Source organism: Tachypleus tridentatus, chromosome 7 (genome assembly GCF_004210375.1).
Source record: "Tachypleus tridentatus isolate NWPU-2018 chromosome 7, ASM421037v1, whole genome shotgun sequence".
Classification (NCBI taxonomy): domain Eukaryota; kingdom Metazoa; phylum Arthropoda; class Merostomata; order Xiphosura; family Limulidae; genus Tachypleus; species Tachypleus tridentatus.
The window spans coordinates 143,123,413-143,143,303 of NC_134831.1; the positions used below are offsets into that span (position 1 = coordinate 143,123,413).

At 31.6% G+C, this 19,891-nt stretch overlaps 1 protein-coding gene across 3 annotated transcripts in view; it reads left to right on the plus strand.

Annotated features, from left to right (window-relative positions):
- Nucleotides 1–19,891, plus strand: part of LOC143256789 (putative sodium-dependent excitatory amino acid transporter glt-6) — a 34,268-nt gene that overhangs the window by 1,682 nt on the left and 12,695 nt on the right. For 2 of the 3 annotated variants that reach the window (XM_076514472.1, XM_076514473.1), the window contains exons 2-5: nt 3,937–4,049; nt 6,217–6,343; nt 11,363–14,034; nt 16,402–16,480. The gene's annotated coding sequence lies outside the window, so the exon portion shown is untranslated. Of the gene's footprint in view, nt 1–2,499; nt 2,603–3,936; nt 4,050–6,216; nt 6,344–6,473; nt 6,532–11,362; nt 14,035–16,401; nt 16,481–19,891 lie in introns of all 3 variants that reach the window. The other variant, XM_076514474.1, reaches the window with a different exon arrangement.

Sequence of the window (19,891 nt, forward strand, 5' to 3'; positions counted from 1 at the left end):
CTTTGTTAGTTACAAATTACCGTTAAGCATTATGAAATTTTAGTTTTACGTTCTTAATTACTCGATATTATTGTAATTTGTTTTTCTCTTTAGCTTTTGTAGGAACAACGTCGTTTATCAAGTTTTCGAAATTTTTGGTAACTTGTCTCTCAATTTAGGGTATTACCAAAACTGACAGTCTTTTCTCTTTGAGTCAACTTTGAATGTAAATATGTCATCATCGATTTCAGTCACGAAAAGTTACACTTACCAAAAGCTCATTTCGCTTTAATAGTCAGAAGTCCTTATGATGTTGTGAAGGTATAGTGTAAAATGTCGCCTATTCTGTTTTTATGCATACACTGCAACGTTTTTATGGGGATTTCATATGAAAATTTGTGGCGGAATAGGTATCTATAGAATACCTACTTCATCCGCTAACACCAATTCGTCAATATATTGGTCTCGCCATTGCCCAAATCACTTTCAAGTTTTCTCCAGCTGTCTCTTCAGTCTTATTCAAGTTTAATAGAAATTCAAATCACCTATGACGTTTCTTCAATTTGTGAAACTGTTTTGCTAGTTTTATCATTATAGCGTCAACTATATTAAACTATTCATTAAATAGAGTACCATTTCCAAAGCGATCAGATACTTTATAATACCTTCCACAACATTCACAAATTCAAATATTCTGAAAGTCTTCAGACATGTCAGTACACACTTCAACAACTGATTTTCTCGTGATTGTAGCGTCACCGTGACTATAACAAAGATGCCGGACATTGCTCTAAGTCTTCGGTCTCTTCGGATGAAGAGTTTTCATCCCGAAACAAATCTTTAGTTTGAGGTAAATATTACAGTAAAGTAGCGTGCTCCCACAAAACTTTCGTTTCTTGTTTATATTTTGTTTTCATTTTACAATGCTAAAATTTTACTTCCCAGAGATCTATATAATACTGTGTGTAAAGCCGAGCCTAATCTAGCAGTCACCCTAAAAGCCGTGAATTGTTTTGCGTCTGATATCAACATGTACATAAATTCTGGTGAAATCCGCGAGAAACTGAAAAACCCAATATCTGCGTCCAAATGCAAGCTTCGGATAAAACTACAGTTCCTGTCACTTTTGTTTTCCAAAAAAAAATTTTTCTTCTCAGTGTCACATTCGAAACGTTGGTTTGTAATTTCACAACAGTCAACAGTGGGGCCTCTTGAATGGTACTTGCAGCCAGAGTTGGCTTTATAGCAGGACGACTTTTCTACTATTCTATCGATTTAGGTACATTTCTCAAGTAAAGAAAGCATAACTTGTGTTATAACGTTGATATTCGCACAATATTTCACAAAACTGTTTATGAAAAGGAAAAAACAACAAAAACTTACCTTAACCTTCACCCTCATAGAAAATATTAAAATGTATTTACTGTAATTCACCTGGGTCGTTCACTGTCATCTGATCTAATCACTCACAGATTTTTATGAATGAGCGTGCAACAAATGGTTGAGTGGAGGTTTCTCACATAGATACGTATATTTGAATTCGCAGAAGGTAATACGTACACATATGAAAATTGCAGATTATTCGGTAATGCTGTCTATAAAAGTATATAAAGAATTAAACAATTGTTTAGGTTTACTCTGAAGAAACAATAAAATAACATTAGTCAATGATAGCATTTATTGTTTAAAAACTTCGAAATTTCATTTGAATAAAAAAAAATTTTTTTTAGTCGCAGGATTTGTTTGTTTGATTTGAATTTCGGGCCGAGCTACTCGAAGGCTATCTCCGCTAGCCATACCTAATTTAGCAATATGAGGCTAGAGAGAATGCAGCTAGTCATCTTGGGTTTCTTTTTTACCAACGAATAGTGGGATTGTCCGTAACATTATAGCTCTCACACGGCTGAAAGGAAAAGCATGTTTAGTGTGACGGGAATTCGAGCAGGCGACCCTCAGATAACGAGTCGAGTGCCTAAACCATCTGGCCATGCTGCATCTAGTCACAAGATACAAAGTAAGATAGGAAGCAAATGAAATTAAATATTTACTTTAAGTAATATGGAATATAACTTTGTAATGGCTATTTTGTCACGTTTCAGAAACGCTGTACGAAAGAATATCTTTTAAGGTGACATACCATAATCGTAATTTCTGAGCACAGACTCGGATCGGATGACACATTTTTCAAACAAGGATGAAATAAGACGTAAAAATAATTCATTCAAGCTTTATAGGTTAAAAGCGTTTTGTTACTAGGTTACCGTTAAGAGGTGAGTGTTATGTAGTTCATGTTTCCCACAAGAATGTGAAAATCATACTACATGAAGACAAAGCAGTAAAGAAATGCAATAAAACTTTTGTAAGAAAATTAGTTGAGCAAAAGTCAATTATAAACATCTAAGTGAGCTTACTAATAATTCAGAATTGACGGTAAAACTTAACTCATGTAGCTGGAAAAAAATATTCTTTGTTGTTAAACACAAAAGAATAGAATGGACGATCTGTGGTGTATCTTCATAGGTATCAAGACCCAGATTTTTGTATTATAAGCCGTCAGATTTACAACTGAGCAAGGAAGGGCTATTAATAGTCGAAGATCGGTGCTGACACACTTATGGTGAAGGTTGAGTGATTTTCTGTTACCTGTAAACATTAGAGTAGCTTGATATTTCAGGAAGTACATATTAAAACGTATAGAAGGAAGGAACATCAAGAATTCTTTATTGATTTTAATATAAGATATTTTTACATTTTCAACTGGTTTATTTTGGTTGTGTTGATTTGTTGAAAGTGATACACATATTTTAAACTGTGTAAGAAATAGATGAAACTTTCTGTTATGCAGATGAGAAGATGGATGAGAGCATATTGTCTTTAATCATGTTAATTTGGAAAAAGATTGATAGCTTTTATAAGTAATACTTTCAAGAATTGCGAAGATAAAGATATCCTTATCCATGAAAAAGCCATGATGTATTTTTTGTGAAGGAAACAAAAAATACTCAAAAACGTTCCAAAATGCTACCGAGTTGAATCAATTCGATCGTTTGACAGTTTATAAGAATCTTTAGAATTCTGTTAAAGTAATATCAAGGGTAAATTCGAATTTTCTACCTTAAAATTATCTAATGCTTACGTGGGTTTAATAGCCAGATCAGAGTCTAGTATGGTCTAGATATAGATATATAAAACAATAATTTTGAACTACTTTCTAGAGGAGAGAAAAAACAAGATGTTTTCTGTCACTTTTTAAAGAAAATAACATAATATATCTTTATGATGCTGAAACAACCGAAATTGAGAAGTATTTCTAAAGGCACGAAACTTCGAGTTCCTAACCCTTAGATCCCCAGAATGACATGCAAATCACTAGTTCTGCTTTATAAACTGTTGAAACAAGTGAGGTGGACTTTGTGTTTCTCACTTAAGCAGACAATATGTCACCCTCCAGAAAGTTGTCCTTAATTAATTCAGTGAACAACTGAAGACAGAATTTCAACCCAATTATAAAATCTAATTACAAGGAACATTTAACGGATTTTCTCCTATTAACTTGATTTGTTAAAACAACATATTTAATGTGGCTAGTCATTATTCTTTTAGACGTAGTATGAAAGAAAATTTTACAATTAAATGGAAACCAAGAAAGTGTATACCATTTGGAAATGAACATTATTTATTCTTATTTAGCTGGTTAAAATTTTGGTATAGAAATCAGATTAAGGAGAAGTTTTTGTTGCATCCTTTTTATAAGTGTAATGTTATTTAACCAATGATATTTTTATTATTATTATTAAATGAAATAAAGCAATCACATGTTAACATAAAACTAATTTTCAATTCCGTAACTTGTTATAAACAAAACGAAATAAAATTGCGTTTCAGCCTTTTAAGCCATAATTAATTCTTAAGGGAAGAAATAGAATAACTTTTACCAATGTCTTTTGTATTTTTTAGGAAATAACAGTACTCGGGAAATCCAATAAACACTTCAACGTGAGCAACGTAGTTTCAACTAATCTAACCATTGAGTAAGGAAGTTATTTACGTCCATGGGGATAATTTTATAGGCAAGTATTTAGTTGTTGTTTTTTTAATTTCACGCAAAGCTACAAGAGGGTTATCTGCGCTATCAGTCCCTAATTTTGCAGTTTCAGACAAGAGGGAAGACAGCTAGTCATCACCACCCACCCTCATCTTTGAGCTACCCTTTTACTAACGAATAGTGGGATTGACGGTCACGTTATAATGCCCCCACGGCCTCAAAAGAAAGCACGTTTAGTGTGATGGGAATTGGAACACGCGACCTTCAGATTTCGAGTCGAGTGCCTTAACCACATGGCCATGCCAGGCGAAGTCTTTAGCTGCATGAAGCTGTAAACTTTCATTGAGTTATAATATTAATTATCCCAGGATAAAAGTCCAACTGCATTACAAGAGCTTCAGCTTACACTAAGATATGGTTTTGGAGCTCGTTGGTGCTGCTATTGTTTTTTTCTATGCGAAATTCTATACCTTATTAGTAATGTTGAATTTTTTGTGTACATCGAAGATCATAGAACAGGGGTAGAGATTATTTACTTTAACAGGTTTCTCAGAAAATGGAAAGAGTCCAAAATAGTTTATGCATACCTATTCAATCTCTACATAAGTGATAAAATAAGTGAATGTACTTCTGTAACTTGTTATTGAATGATGTAAATGCTTAAAACAAAAAAAAAATCTTTAATTGGAGAAAAAGTAAAAAGCCGATTCGTTATTTCAGTAAGATAGTCACTCATAAAATAGCTCTTTGTCATGAAATGGTCTGAAATAAAAGATACTTAAAATTATATTTGTTACTACTTTGTTTTTGACAGGATATTTTTTCTTCTTCTCATGAGTAAAAAAGCCACATTGGCTTTTGTAATCGAAACGTCTTTGTCGTATTCACATACTAAGTTCTTAAGAAAGTTCTTGCTGCAATCATGCATGACATGTACATTATAAAAATATACATCTAGTCTGTCTTAAACCAGTTTATGAAACAATAAATGTAATTCTATGGATGCAATTTATCATAAAAAAGAGTAGTTTTATTTGTTTGCTATTTCCTGCTCCCTTGCTGCACTTGAAAACATTAAGGTTCCTCCAGAGTAGTTATACGATCATATATTAGGAATAAATTTAAAATGTAATTTAGGATTTATGGAAATGTACTTACTGACTGTGATGTTACTATTGAAGTAGAAATTTACAGAATTGCTGAAAGTAACCGTTAAGAAGCCCCAAGAACCTGGAAGTGCTTCCACAGAAATGTTAGTTTGTTTGTTTTTAGAATTTCGCACAAAACTACACGAGGGCTATTTGTGCTAGCCGTCCCTAATTTAGCAGTATAAGACTAGAAGAAGGGTAACTAGTCATCACTATCCACAGCCAACACTTGGGCTACTCTTTTACCAACGAATAGTGGGATTGGCCGTAACATTATAACGCCCCCACGGCTGAAAGGGCGAGCATGTTTGGTGCGACCAGGATTCGAACCCACGACCCTCAGATTAGGAGTCGCACGCCAACGCCGGGCCAACGCATTAAACGTTTTACAAATGATACCAATGGGACAGTCAGACTTATCAATGAGAACTGTCACATGTTTTTCTTGCAGTTCTTGAATCTTATTTTTTAACTGAAGAAACAATAAATCTGTATGCTATTTCTTTAAATTTATATGGGATAATTTTTTGTTGTTTCTTAAGTACATACAACTTTCATTCCAAAAACCATTTAGGTGGTTTCGAACCCACGACCCTCAGATTACGAGTCGCACGCCTTAACACGTTGGCCATACCGGGCCAGAAAATGTCAGAAAACTTCAGTTCTTTCCATTTGATCAAATTGTAATTCTTTCCAAGTTATTATTCATTACATTTGTGTCAATATTAATATAATTTAACGTGAGAGGATTAAATATTTCTTACTTTTACTGTACAGCACAAAAATCATTTTTTTTATTGTGACCTGAGTTATGTAACATGCAAAGCTTATACGTGTTGTGGAACATTAAATACTTATATACGCCTTCTTTATCATGATCTGTGTTATGCAACATATAAAGTTTATAAGCAGTTTTTCATTGTGAAATGTATTGTGCTATTTGCAAAGATTATTTGTTTTTGCTTTTGTCATTGATTGTAATTGTGACGTGTAACATCTACAACTCGTAACTGCTCATTGAGAAAATAATCTTTCTTTTATTAGGTTTGATGATATTTTCATGTATCTTTGGCTGTGCAATGATAGTTCTGGTTGACAAGGCTGCCGTTTTGAAGGAACTGATCAAATGAATCAATGAGGTTATCATGAAGATATTCCAATAGATGTTATGGTAGGTTTTTGGATACAAAGAATTTTAAACGAATGGCCTTTGTATTGTTTATTCTTTATTATTGATTTAACGGTGTACTAAAGGCAATGTTTTAACAAAAGATGTATATATCTCAGTATTTTAAAATCAGGATACCAGTTTTAGTTGGACTGATAATAGAAAACAACAAACGGGAAGCCAAGACCCATGTGAGTAAAGCTGCTGTTTTTTTCAATTAACAAATTACTTTTAACAACCTCCTATTTCCACATCAAGGAAGGGTCTCTTATAGATAGCCTGTTGTTTTATTTTTAGTCAGATACCACAGCATCATTTTATAAATATTTGCCTATTTTGCCTAAATCATACGATCAAAGTAACTTTGGAGGCTGAAATTCTAAAAATGGAGAAGCTCTGAATACTGGAAATTCCACAATCTGTGTAACCAATAAAGGTGGAAATTTTAGAATTAAGGAAATCCTGAATGTTGGGGTTACCCCACGTATCGACGTATTTCGACATATCGTAAATTCATTAAGAATAGTGTGTTAGAACCCTGATATTAACGATGTCAGTCCGGAGACTTACCGTTGTCCTAACGACAAGCTATTAAAACGAAGAAAACACGTACTACGATTAATTTCATTTTAAAACATAATCCGAGATGGTTATCTTCAAGAAAACAGAATGTTAATGTAATTTTACATAAGATGTTATTATGACCTTCCAGGTGGGAAAATTCTGAATAACTGATTAAAAATTTATAAAATTTATAAATTTATAAAAGAATTATAGAGACCGAATGACAAATTAACTATTTATTCTCTCAAGCCAAACAAATCTTTGTGGTAGATGAAAGAACATCGTAAGTGTTTATGTAACGTTTTGTATTAGATGTATGTGTATATACACAATCAATAACAAAGTCGTCATTTCATAAAATTTGTAACTGTCTGTATGTAATATTACTTTAGATCTTCCATGAGAAAAGCTCTGAAAGAAAGGAAAAAAGTCATTTGTTTTCTTTGCGTGAAAAAAAAAATAACATTGACGTTAAACTTATAATTCATTCAAAATCCAGGTTTCCTGAATCATGTAATGTCGATATGTCTCTATAAGACCTCTGTTAGTTTTTGAATATCACGCTATGCAACATGTGAACTCAAAGGCTAGAACAGAGACCCTTTATTTTCAGACATAGTTCTTAATTTTGATATGTTGATTATTGAGAGGAAAACCTAAATGAGAATACATTCATTTAGCCAAGAAATATGCAGTTAAACTCATCCTATAAGCAAATAAAACTTATGGGATGACCTGATAAATAAGCGGTTCAGTGTATAAAATCTCCCATTGTTTCCCTCTCCGTCACCGAATGACCCAAATCTTCAAATAAATGCAGTATTTAAAACTATTACACCTCTTTCAACCAATTATGAGCTGAATCTTGAACACATGCGAATGAAAATGATGCAAGCTAAAAAAATGAATAACACTTATATGAGACATTTGGAGCAATCGAGGAGTTTGCAAAACATCTCAATTCCCTATTTATGGTTTTTACTAACCTGTAGAAGGTTATAAGGATAGCAGATTGAGGCATCCAGCTGTGAAAGGAGCTTTAGCAAGCTAAAAGTGATAAAAATCTTCTTAGAACCAATATAACAAATCAGAGACTGGGAAGTCCAACAATATCTAGTACGCACAGACAACCAGCGCTTTCCATTGGTGATGTTATTAATAGGTTTATTACTAGGTTTTTAAATACAAGACTAGGTTAAAGGTTAACGTTGGTTTAAAGTAGAAGAGGAGAGTCGTTCCAGTTAGTGTCTTGATAAGTTCATACTTTTGACCATTATTCTTCAATCCACTTTTAAAGAAAGGACTTTTTGATCCTCCATCTTCCGAAAAAATGACAAATATGCTAGAATCTAAAAAATCTTCTAATCCTTTCCAAAGTCTGTGAATACTTTGTACCTTCAAAACTCATTACAAAATACGCTTTGAAATATTATGTTGGCTCATTGTAACTGAACATGTTTAACTTTAAGGGAAGTAATTAGTATCTTTAAAAATAAACTTGAGTATAAAGTTACTTGTTTTTTTTCCAAATTAACAAATTTATCAATTAAAACTTTGAAATTCGACTATTACAGTTGCTTTGCGAATAAGAGATAATTATTAACTCATAACCTTATTTCTGACTGATTAACATCATGTGTGTATGAAGAATTTACAGGACGAAAAAGTGTGTACTTACAATGGCGAATATTTAGAAAGTTCAATTCTATGTTTTAATTATAATACGTGTATTTGTTGATTTTTTTCATACTTAAATCTTTTTTGAATTACAGAGACGATTTCATTATGAGGAAGGGGAATTTAAGACGATGAGTTAAGAAAATCAGTTGCTTTCTAACATATTAGAATGTTTAATGATTTTTAAAACAAATTATTTTTATTACGAAACTTCTCTTCCTATTTTCAGAAGAAAGTATTTATGTTTAACTTAAAGCAACTACCGAAACAAATTAGGAATGCTTAAACTTCTGAAGTAATTTTACAAGTTTTCAATGTAAAGAGTACAATTTATGCGTTAAAGGTAACTTTTTATTTTATTCTTTTGCGCAAAGACATTTGATGATATTTTTACCATGATTTCAGTTCTATAAGTTCATGAACTTACGACGATATGCAGGGGGACTGATGCAAACTTTAATAATAACTAATTATGTGTGTTTGTGTTTGTTTTCTTATAGCAAAGACTCAGCTGGCTATCTGCTGAGTCCACAAAAGTGAATCGAACACCTGATTTGTAAATCCATAGACTTACCAACAAGGAACAACAATTAATTACATAATCAATTGTTGAGTTATATAAGAAAGTGTTAGAGCAGCTGAGTTTTCTTTAATTAAGAATTTTGTTTCCACTTTGCCATTAATTATATCATATCACTGAACAACATCTTTTTTGAAAAGTTTTGCTTCCTGAAAAGTGTTTGCTGATTGTGACAGGTACCTGGTGGGTATGTACAAATATAGTTTTGGTTTTGCTTCATCACGTAGGAACTCTGAGAAATAACATATTCAATTGCGTTTATGTTTCTCATACGCTATTAAGTTCCACATAATTAAAAGAGTTTTGCTCCTGATTTTCGTTTGTATTCAATGTCCCGTGCATCACTTTACAATGATCAACAGTAGTCAGCAAGCATTGACGGATTAAAGTTGCCCTGATATTGTTTTTCATTGTAGAAAGGTTCTGGTGGAACTGAAGATTTCGATAAAACGGTACTTGATGGGCAAATTTGTGAATTCCGTGATCAGCAGCCAAAAATCTATAAAGAACATCCAACAGTGCTCAAGAAGCAAAAACTTTGTTGCGTAGTGTTATTAATGCTAAGTGTACATCTTCAATATTGTGTTACATTTCTTGAAAGCTGCATGAATTTCACCTAGTTTTTACTAAAAAGTAAGATAATCGGCTTTTCAAGGAAAAAAAGATCAAAATGTGGGAGTCATCTTTTGAGAGCGACGTTATCTTGATGAAGTCCGAAACGCGCAACATTTCAGTCTTTTTTCACATATCTAATGTGGGGTCCGGCATGGCGAAGCGTGTTAAGGCGTTCGACTCGTAATCTGAGGGTCGCGGGTTCGAAGCCCGGTCACACCAAACATGCTCACCCTTTCAGCCATGGGCCGTTATAATGTGCGGTCAATTCCACTCTTCGTTGGTATTAGAGTAGCCCAAGAGTTGGCGATGTGTGGTGATGACTAGCTGCCTTCCCTGTAGTCTCACACTGCTAAATTAGGGACGGCTAGTGCAGATAGCCCTCCAGTAGCTTTGCGAGAAATTAAAAAAAAACGAAACAAATAAACTAAAAATGTGGTCCGCAGTTTATTTGGGATTTGATTCAGTAAATTTTATGCAATGAAATAAATCTTGAAAATTATATTGTGTGTTTATGATTTTCATTTCGGCATTTCATCTTTACTGCTGACCAACTCACCAATTTCATACGGTAATGCAAATGTTTTTTTATTTTATCTTATCATTAGAATGTATTTCAGTTTATTAAACACTTTTGGATACGTTACAGCCTGTTTATGGTACTGGACACCTTTGCAGCCCCAGGCATCCCGGCCACTCCCACACCCGTTGGCCTTCTTATTGCTCTGAAGATTTCAGGTGTTTCATCACCAGCCTCTATACCATTGATACTGAGTGTATAATGGTTAATTTGAGTAGGGTAACAATAATTTGTAAACTAATTTAATTTTAACGTGAAGTTCAAACTTTTTGTACACCTGATGTTCAGTTATGTTCAGTCTGTTAATATTGTTGATACCTTTTGTACATGCATCTGATTTTCAATAATGCGGCCTTCAGATATTTACTGAGTATTAAGCCTATATTCTTGCTAGTATTTAGTTCACATGTGATATACCTTTAGAGTTAAGTTGTGTTCTATATAGATAAATTCCTTTAACAAGCATACAGATTAAGGCTGTTAGAGTTCGTACATGTCACGCTAATTTCAACATATTTTGATGTGTATCGCGCGATGACTGTAGTCAAACAGCAATAGAAAAATGCTATGTAAGTGCACAGAGTGTGCGCTTTCAGTAGCTTTGTGGTAAATTTCCGAAATTAGAACACTAAAAATTGCTTTTCAAATCACATAGTACACGCAGCATTGAGCGTTCCTACTAAACAGTGTACGGTGATTATAGTGTGCAAATCACATAAATATATGAATATCAGCGGTTTAGAATTTCGAAAAACACGTATATATTATACATATATGTAATGAAAACAAAAAGATATGAATTAACTTTAGTCAACAGGTCAATCTAGAAATAGACTAGCAACAGTCACGCTTTCCAAAGTGCAGCGTATTGTCACAGATACGACCACAAGTTTTAATATGATTATTAATTACTGTATTTTTAGATTGTTAACAAGTTTAAAGTTATAGTACTACTGATTCATTTTATGACAACTAACGCATAAAATTTGTTTGTTTCTTTTGAATTTAGCACAACGCTACTCGAGGAGTATCTGTGCTAGCCGTCCCTAATTTAGCAGTGTGAGAGTAGATGGAAGGCAGCTAGTCATCACCACCCACCGTCAACTCTTGGGCTACTCTTTTACCAACGAATAATGGGATTGACTGTCACATTATAACGCTCTTACGGCTGAAAGGGCGAGTATATTTGGCGCAACGTTGATGCGAACTCGCGACCCTCTGATTACGAGTCCCACGCCAACGCCGAGCCAACACATAAGACGTTATACAAATGATACCAATGCGACAATCAGACTTATCAATGAGAACTGTCACATGTTTTTCTTGCAGTTCTTGAATCTTATTTTTTAACTGATGAAACAATAAATCTATATGCTATTTCTTTAATTTTATATGGGATAATTTTATTTTTATTTCTTTAAGTACATACAACTTTCATTCCAAAAACCATTTAGGTGGATAGGGTGTGTGTGTGTATTTTTTTATAGCAAATCCACATTGGGCTGTCTGCTAAGTCCAAGGTGGATTGGACGTAAAACGGTTACGTTTTAAAATATAAACTTTATCTTTTATAATTTTCAAGTTACAAGTAACAATGTGTTTATGAAAAGAATCGATAAATAAGCTATTTTTACACTTACTTCATCTACATATAGGCTAGTTAAAAATTTTTACAGCAATAGACCAATTTAAACATCGTATTTATAACTGACGATAGGTTTTGAATTTTTACAAGAGAACATACTATTTTTTCTTGATTGATGAATAACTTAAGAAATCTGCAAATCATCGAATAGTTGATGTCTAAAAGTAAATACCAAATATGAAGGTGTGAATGGTGGTTTCTCTTTTTAAAAACATGATAAATAACTGACTTTTAATATTTTATAATATCTACAAGTAAATATTTTGCTTGATCGTTTCAAAAATCAAAAATGTTTTATTACATTAGTCACTGCTCTTATTTTGGGAAGATTAAGTTGATAAATATTTTTAAAAATAGTTTATGTATACTAATACTAGTATAAAAATTAAAATTTAAATTATTATATAAATAACTACAAAAGTCTGAAAAATCAACCCATTTTAATTTATTTCATTTACTACTAGTTTTTTTTTTCATGAAAAAGTTATTTCCAAAGAAAAAATGAGTAATATAGTAATTATGACTCAAATTCACAGTAGTAGAATTATCAGAATGTTGGTTTAATCCGTAAGGCTTTTATGTTCTTAGTTTCAAGATATCGAAGTTTCCTCATTAAAGTCTATTGGTGTCTTCATTAGCAATTTCTAATACAATTATCTTAACAGATGTAAAATTGCAAATCCTGAAATTTTTAATTCCATATAATTCATTAAATTGTTTTTCACTTGAGATCTATGTGAATGTATGTGTATGTGCAATGGATTTGAAGTTTGACTCTAATATTCCATATTACATTTAGTACATGTTAATAGATTAATTAGATTTTTTGTTTTATAAAATAAATTTGTGTAAGGAATAGAGCGAAACGTATTTAAAGCGAAACATGTGAGACATATTTTACTATTACATTTTATAACACTTATAGCATTATAATTACTATAATCAGTTCGCTAGGTTTAATTATGGTTCATAATATGTCATTAGTTTAGGCTATTACACTTAACTTCATAAACATTGAACAATGTTATAGAAAAGTGCAATGTAGTCAGGGACAACTCACATACAGTGTGTGTTTGCACTTTATATTTTAATCATTTAACATCAACGCTGGTTGCATTCAATTATTTTACTGCCTGATTTTAGTGATGATACAGCAGATAGTTATGTTTTCAGGTGTTGTGTTCATTGCACAGAGATATAAAAACTGGAGAAGTAAATATAAAAATAAACTTTTAACGGAAAGTAGAGATCGTCGTTTATTCAAAGACTAGTTTTTTGTGCATTTTTGTTGTAGTATTTATTTTATTTTGGATACTTCTTGCAGCAATGTTACAAATAACCAACATCCCTACTTCCCTTTAAAGGTTCATTTTTTTCCAATTTATTATTATTAACTTTATTAGTCTCACTGAAATTTTTAAATTTTTTTACCTCATTCTTTCCATCAAAATTAGGCCTCCTTCATACATAAAATATAAATTATGCTTTCTTGATGCTTTAGCAGAAAGTGCAATATTGAATGATCCTAAGGACTTACAAGGACAGGAAAGTAATAGTATACGAATCATAATAAGTTATGCTGATGTAGATACAATAATTATAGTATATGGAGAGAAATATTTAGCTCTACGCACTGTCACTGGATGAAATAAAAAAAAAGGTGTTTCCTTAATTATTAATAAACTGGAGATTCAATTCGAGAAGATTCATAAGAACGTGATTTTATTATCAAATAGTATCGTGGTTGTGTAAATTGGTATAAAATTGTATTTTTAAATAAGGAAAAGTATTTTACAAGAAACAAAACCTTCATAGTTCATCAAGACTCAAAATTAAAAGTATTTAAATAGAATCAGATGGTTTTTGACATCTAGCAAATCCAGCAGGTTTTTCTTTTGGTTTTATAGACGCGGGATAAGATGAATAAGAATCTATTTTAAAAGTATAAAAAAGTAGCGTTAAAAGGAATATTTATTTTTGTAGGATATACCTGGTTCACTTCTGGCATACAAGAAAAGAAAACAGTTCCGAAAAAGGTACTGGTTTCTTATTATTGACATTACATTTGTTCTTCGTGTGTATAATTAAATCGAGGGACAAATTGAAGGAGAAGAAACTTTGGATGTATCAAAAGCCTCCCCCACCCCGCAGCACTGCTACTAAAACAAGATTAACATAGCCGTAAAAGAAGTAAGGTTATGCAGAAAGTTGTGCGATTAAGGAAGTTTGCTGATCTGTAGAGTGACTAAAATAATTAAAAAAAAATCGGAAACGCAGTAAGAAAGCTAATTTTCAGTTATGTTTAGATTAAGTGACTGTAAAATACATGAGATAAGAGAACACCGATTCAGAGAAACGAAGACACAACAAACTATGATAATTTAAATAGAATTATAGTTTAATTGAGACATGATAATAGAGATACAATGGGGCTCAAAACCACGATAGAAAATGACTGTGTTAGAAGAACAAACGTGTTGGAAAGTGAAATAACATTATAGACCAGTAGAACCTGAAATGGGATAACAAAACGGTAAAAAGAAAAAATATATAGAGTTACAGACCTGTCTAAAAACAGGAATAAGCCACACAATCTGTGAGATGAATGAAATAGGCACCAGAACAAACGGTGAGGGGAGATAAATTGGCTGAACATGCTGTGTAACAGTCAGGAAAGGGCAACAAACCTGTGACTCAGGTAAAATATGTTTTCAAAACTATAAGTCTCACAAGCTGTAATTGTGATAAACGCTTATTAATTGGAAAACTACGGATATTTGATCAGGAACATTTATAGATCTTGAACATTTCAGCCCGTTTAACTTCAATGCATTAACTTCGGATCTTAATATTTTTACAAAGACTTTAAATATCTTCGTCGATAAAAAGTCAGCATGTAAGCGGTGTGAGATCAGCTAAGAATAGATAGCTAGTTAGCTTAAACGAAGTATAACGATATCAACTCGGAATTAATTTACTCGTCATGCACCTGGACCATCAATAAGATATTCATTCCCAGACCATATAAAAGACTGAGTATATATAAACCATTATTTTTAGTAACTATTTGTAACAGTTGCTATTATAAATTATATTGCTCTTTGTATATTAAAGTATATTTGCATTAAGCAAGAAAAATGTGTGAATCAAATTTGTTATCAAATATCATAAATCTGATACATATTGATATTCAAATACCCTATCCACCTGGGTATTTGTTACTGCGCGTGACACAAATTTTAGTGTCTTAAATTCAAAATTTTATTAAACTAATTTTTAATCTTAGCTCATAATTCATATTTTAATAGTATATAGGTTTTAAGTTGTTAATTCTACAAGGCACTACTTTAAAATTTTGTGAAGTTCCCCGAGTTTAACACATGTGACACATTTTCTCTTTCCACTTCATCATCTCTACTTTATCACTACCCCTTTAAAAAGTACGAAATTAAATGTAAGTTACTCTCTGTATAATCGCCATTGCCCAGATAGGTCACATTTTGTATATTTTTCAACTCTGTTTGGTGACAAAGCTATCAAATAGAAAATCAGAGCTTCCTGCCACGCTCAGCTGTGATATCCTCTCTTCCATAATTCGTTAGTAGTTAACTCTTACATTTAATTATATATTACATATGACTGATAAAAATGAAGGTATTCAGCTAATAAGTGACGTATTGTATAACGTTATGTTTTGAACGGTTAAATGTCAGTTTCACTCGGAGTACTAACATTTTTCTTGTAATAAGTTAACGGCTGTCTTGGGTTGGTTTGTAACAATTATTGTCGTAGAGTTAGGAAGCCAGAAAAGTTTTTTAAAAGTAAGGGAAATTGTCTAACTTTTACACGTTATTAGTTTATATTGTTTAGAACATTAGTTGATTAAATTAAAATAAACTGTGTCCATGTAATCACTCAGTTGGCCTTGTATTGTCTGAACACCTGCATTAAACAGGTTCCTCATTAACCAATGGGGAGCGTATTCGTTGACAAAACAAATCGGCTACCCAGTCCGAATTTTCTTTAAATTGACTGAATTTTTTTGGATATTTTTATTCGCTAAAAAGAAGGTATTTCCTTCACTTAGTTATGTATTTATTTCAAAACCTATATATGAAACATCAACTTAACTCAGACATATTTCCACAATGATTTTCCAAATAATATCTTTTGTGTTTTTAATTTTTGTGTTAATGTATTTAATTTTTGTTATTCATATTTTCGATTATTATTTGACTTCGTCTGTATTGGATTGTATTTACACATATTATATAATCATGGGGTATATACATATTTTTATTACAGGATGTGAACTAAAAATGGACTTTCGTCCACATTATTTAGTTGAACACATGGCTAACACTAAAAGAACTTTACATTCTTTACATTACCCCTGATTTTAGGATTGTAAATCCGCAGACTTCCTGCTGTACCAGCGACAGACCCTAAGGCGTTAAAGAGTTTAGAACACTTGAGAAGACAGTAAGTATGAAATTTAGTTATAAGATGTGTTATTACTTAAGAGTTAAAAATAATTGTTATAGGAATAGATATTAATAACGAAAACTAGTAGAATTACATTTTAAAATAAGATTATATATATATACATACAAATATGATAAAAACAATTAATTTTATAAAGACAGGAAGCGATCAATATACACTTAATCTAGCTAGCTATGGTTATATAGAAATCTTTCTTACTACGAAAAGTATTGAAACAAGAAACTAAAAAGTACAAAAAACTGAACTTCTTAAAACTTGAATTTTATCTTAACTTTGACAAATCACTGCAATTATGCTTGTAGAAACCGGATTTCGATACCTGTGGTGGGCAGAGCACAGATAGTTCATTATACATATTTGTGCTTAAGTACAAACAAACATTAATGAATAAAGAAAACCAGTGTTCTTCACCTAATATTCTCCAATCAAATAGTTTTGGAGATTCAATGATTTAATGTCAGTTTTGTAAGAAAAAGTAACGAATAAAAAATGTGTATGACGTGCATGAAGTACCTGATGAATTGGTCGAAATTGCAAATGCCTCAAAACTGACAGCTCAGAAATACGTAAATGTTAAGTACTTTAGCGCACAAGTATTCTTAAGGAGAAACAGGAAAAAAAGTTTCAGACCTTTGAACATCTCTACTCATTCAAATTAAAACCCTGCATCTTTAAAGTTCAAAATAACAATTTTTCATGTCATTATTTTTAAACATAGAATTAGCTTTTCATATTTATCTATAATATTTCAATATTAAAATTATCATGTAAATATAAGTCTCTCCTTGACATGGGAGCAATATTTTTATTTTATTATAACTTCATCATAATACGGGATATGGTGCAAGCTTTTACTAAAATGATGTTCATTTTTTCTAGGTAAATAAAAATAATATACTTTCGTAAACTAAGTTTAAATTATTCGTAGAAAATATGAATATTTTATTAACTCAGGTCTTTCAGTAGATAAATGCTCTCCAAGGGCACAGCAGTATATCTGAGGATTTACAATGCTAGGAACCGTTTTCGATACCCGTGGCGGACACAGCAGATCGCCTAGTGTGGCTTTGTTTTAAGAAAACATAGAAATAAATAAAACTAGTGTTCTTCTGTAAAGTGAATTGTATTTACCACAACTCAGAATTAATTCGCTCTTCGTCATCTTTCTATAAGATATCAAGTAAGTACAAGACGAGATAGAAGAATTAAAATTGTTTATAAGTTTGTATATAGATCGTTAGTTGTAATAACCATTATTGTTTGTATATTAAAATATATTTGTATAAAACTGAATGTATTAATCTTGTTGGCAAGTATCATAAACTTGATATTCATTGATATTCATTTTACTTCTAAATTTAAATTATCATATATCTCGGTTTCAGACTATTCGAAGTTACACGTTACGTAATAAAGTGGAGGCTCGTCCAGGATAAATTGTAATACGTAACATTATCAACTCAGTAGAACACTGAACCAAACGCTTTTGGAATTAAAACATTATTACTGTTTGACATTATTTTTCTAATTAAACACTGCATTAGTAATTAAATTCGACCAATAAAGGTATGGGTAAATGTATATTTATCACCTTAAAATTAATAAAATCTGATTTAAAGTTTTACCTTCAAGACTTTAATTTTGAATTGAGCTTTGAAAGCAGAATATACCGTAAAACCTATGTAACTTTGAATCGCACAAGACAGAGTAAAATTTCCTGCTAAGGCTGGTTTCTTGGCTTTGACATAGTGAACATGCATTTCCTTAATTATATATAACTTTTGAGCGGAACGTAATAATTGCTTGACTCAAGGGAAGTAAGATGCTTGTGAATAAAATTATTATACTATTTATGCTACATTTATTAGAATAAAACCAAAAACAGACATTCAAAATATACATAAATACACAAAATCTAAATCAAATTTATTTGAAGAAAGTGTCCTATTTCGACTGTTTCGTTTTTTTAATGGGACTTTTCATGCGGTGAAAAGAGAACGAAAACTCTTCGGCCTTTTCATGAAGTTCATTTCCCCCTTCATTTTTGCATACAATTTAATAGCGTTGATATAACTTAACACTTTTGATAAAGTAGGAATTTCTATTTACTCACTATCTTTTCCATTTTCTTGATCTTCTGAATCTCTCACACTGTTATCATCTTGCGATTCTATTATAGATTTTAATTCAATTTTATCAGTTTCTTTGATAACATTCTTGTTAACGTTCACAAAACTTTCCGCGCTTAGAGAATTATCTGCATCAATCTTGTCAAACAGAGTTTGGATTTTACTAGAATCGTCACAACAAATGACTTCTCCAGAATCTCTGTCATTATTAAGAATAAATTCACAGTTTCCAAAGCACTTTATTACGCATTCATCTTTTACGCATTTGATTGAATGACATTAAAATGCAATTGCATTTAACACGTCAATTTTCATGGTCGTTTCAGATGCTCTATTATAACCGTCTATGTGTGCTATAATGTTCTGAAGCTTCATTTTTCTGTATTTCAATTTTCTACACTTTATAATTCCATTACTTAGTGGCTGGAGAACTGATGTTGTACGTGGATGTAGAAAGATTAAACAAACATTTTGGGTGACAAACTGAATTATCTAGGAAAAGTCGGATATTTCTATTTTCATGTTCTATTATTTTGTTTACTTTGTTCAAAAATTTCTCGAATATAGCACTTGCAATCCACGCTTTATTATTCGCTTTCCATTTCACAGGAAGTTGATTCTTCCTTAAAGTTATGAAACAGTGCGTAAATGTTCCCTAAATTTTAAAATTAGAGATGATAGGAATTTATTTTTTTGTGAGAATTATTTTTGTAGAATTTTGCCCCTAAAAGACAAATATATTTCTACAAATCAGGAACCCAATTTAACTGCAAAAAAAATGACGGCAAAAAACAGAACTGAATATATTTAAGCAATACTTCCTCTAACAAAATGTCCGAGAAATTAATAATATTTAAAGAAATTATTAATTAAATAAGAAATTAATATTTAATCAAAAACATTTTTTCCACCTTTTTCAGGTTCTAATCCTACCTGTTGATAGATGAGAAAGGTGAAAGATAGTTTTCCGTCTGCTTTACGCAGGTTCTGCTATATACAAGCCTTTTATAAGAGAAATCATAAGATAATTTTGCAAATTTTGATATTTCCCGCTTGTACAGCCTTAGACACTTTCCGGCTCATACAGGTTTTACTGTTTTTGTTTATTAAAATAAAAATGGATTTTACGCAAGACATATCTTGTAAACATAAATATTTATAAATATTTTATCCCAAAACCATTCTATGGGGCTTTTATCACACGTCTTTTTTTTTAAGCAGATGACTAAATAGGCATGCATGTGTTTTCTTATAGCAA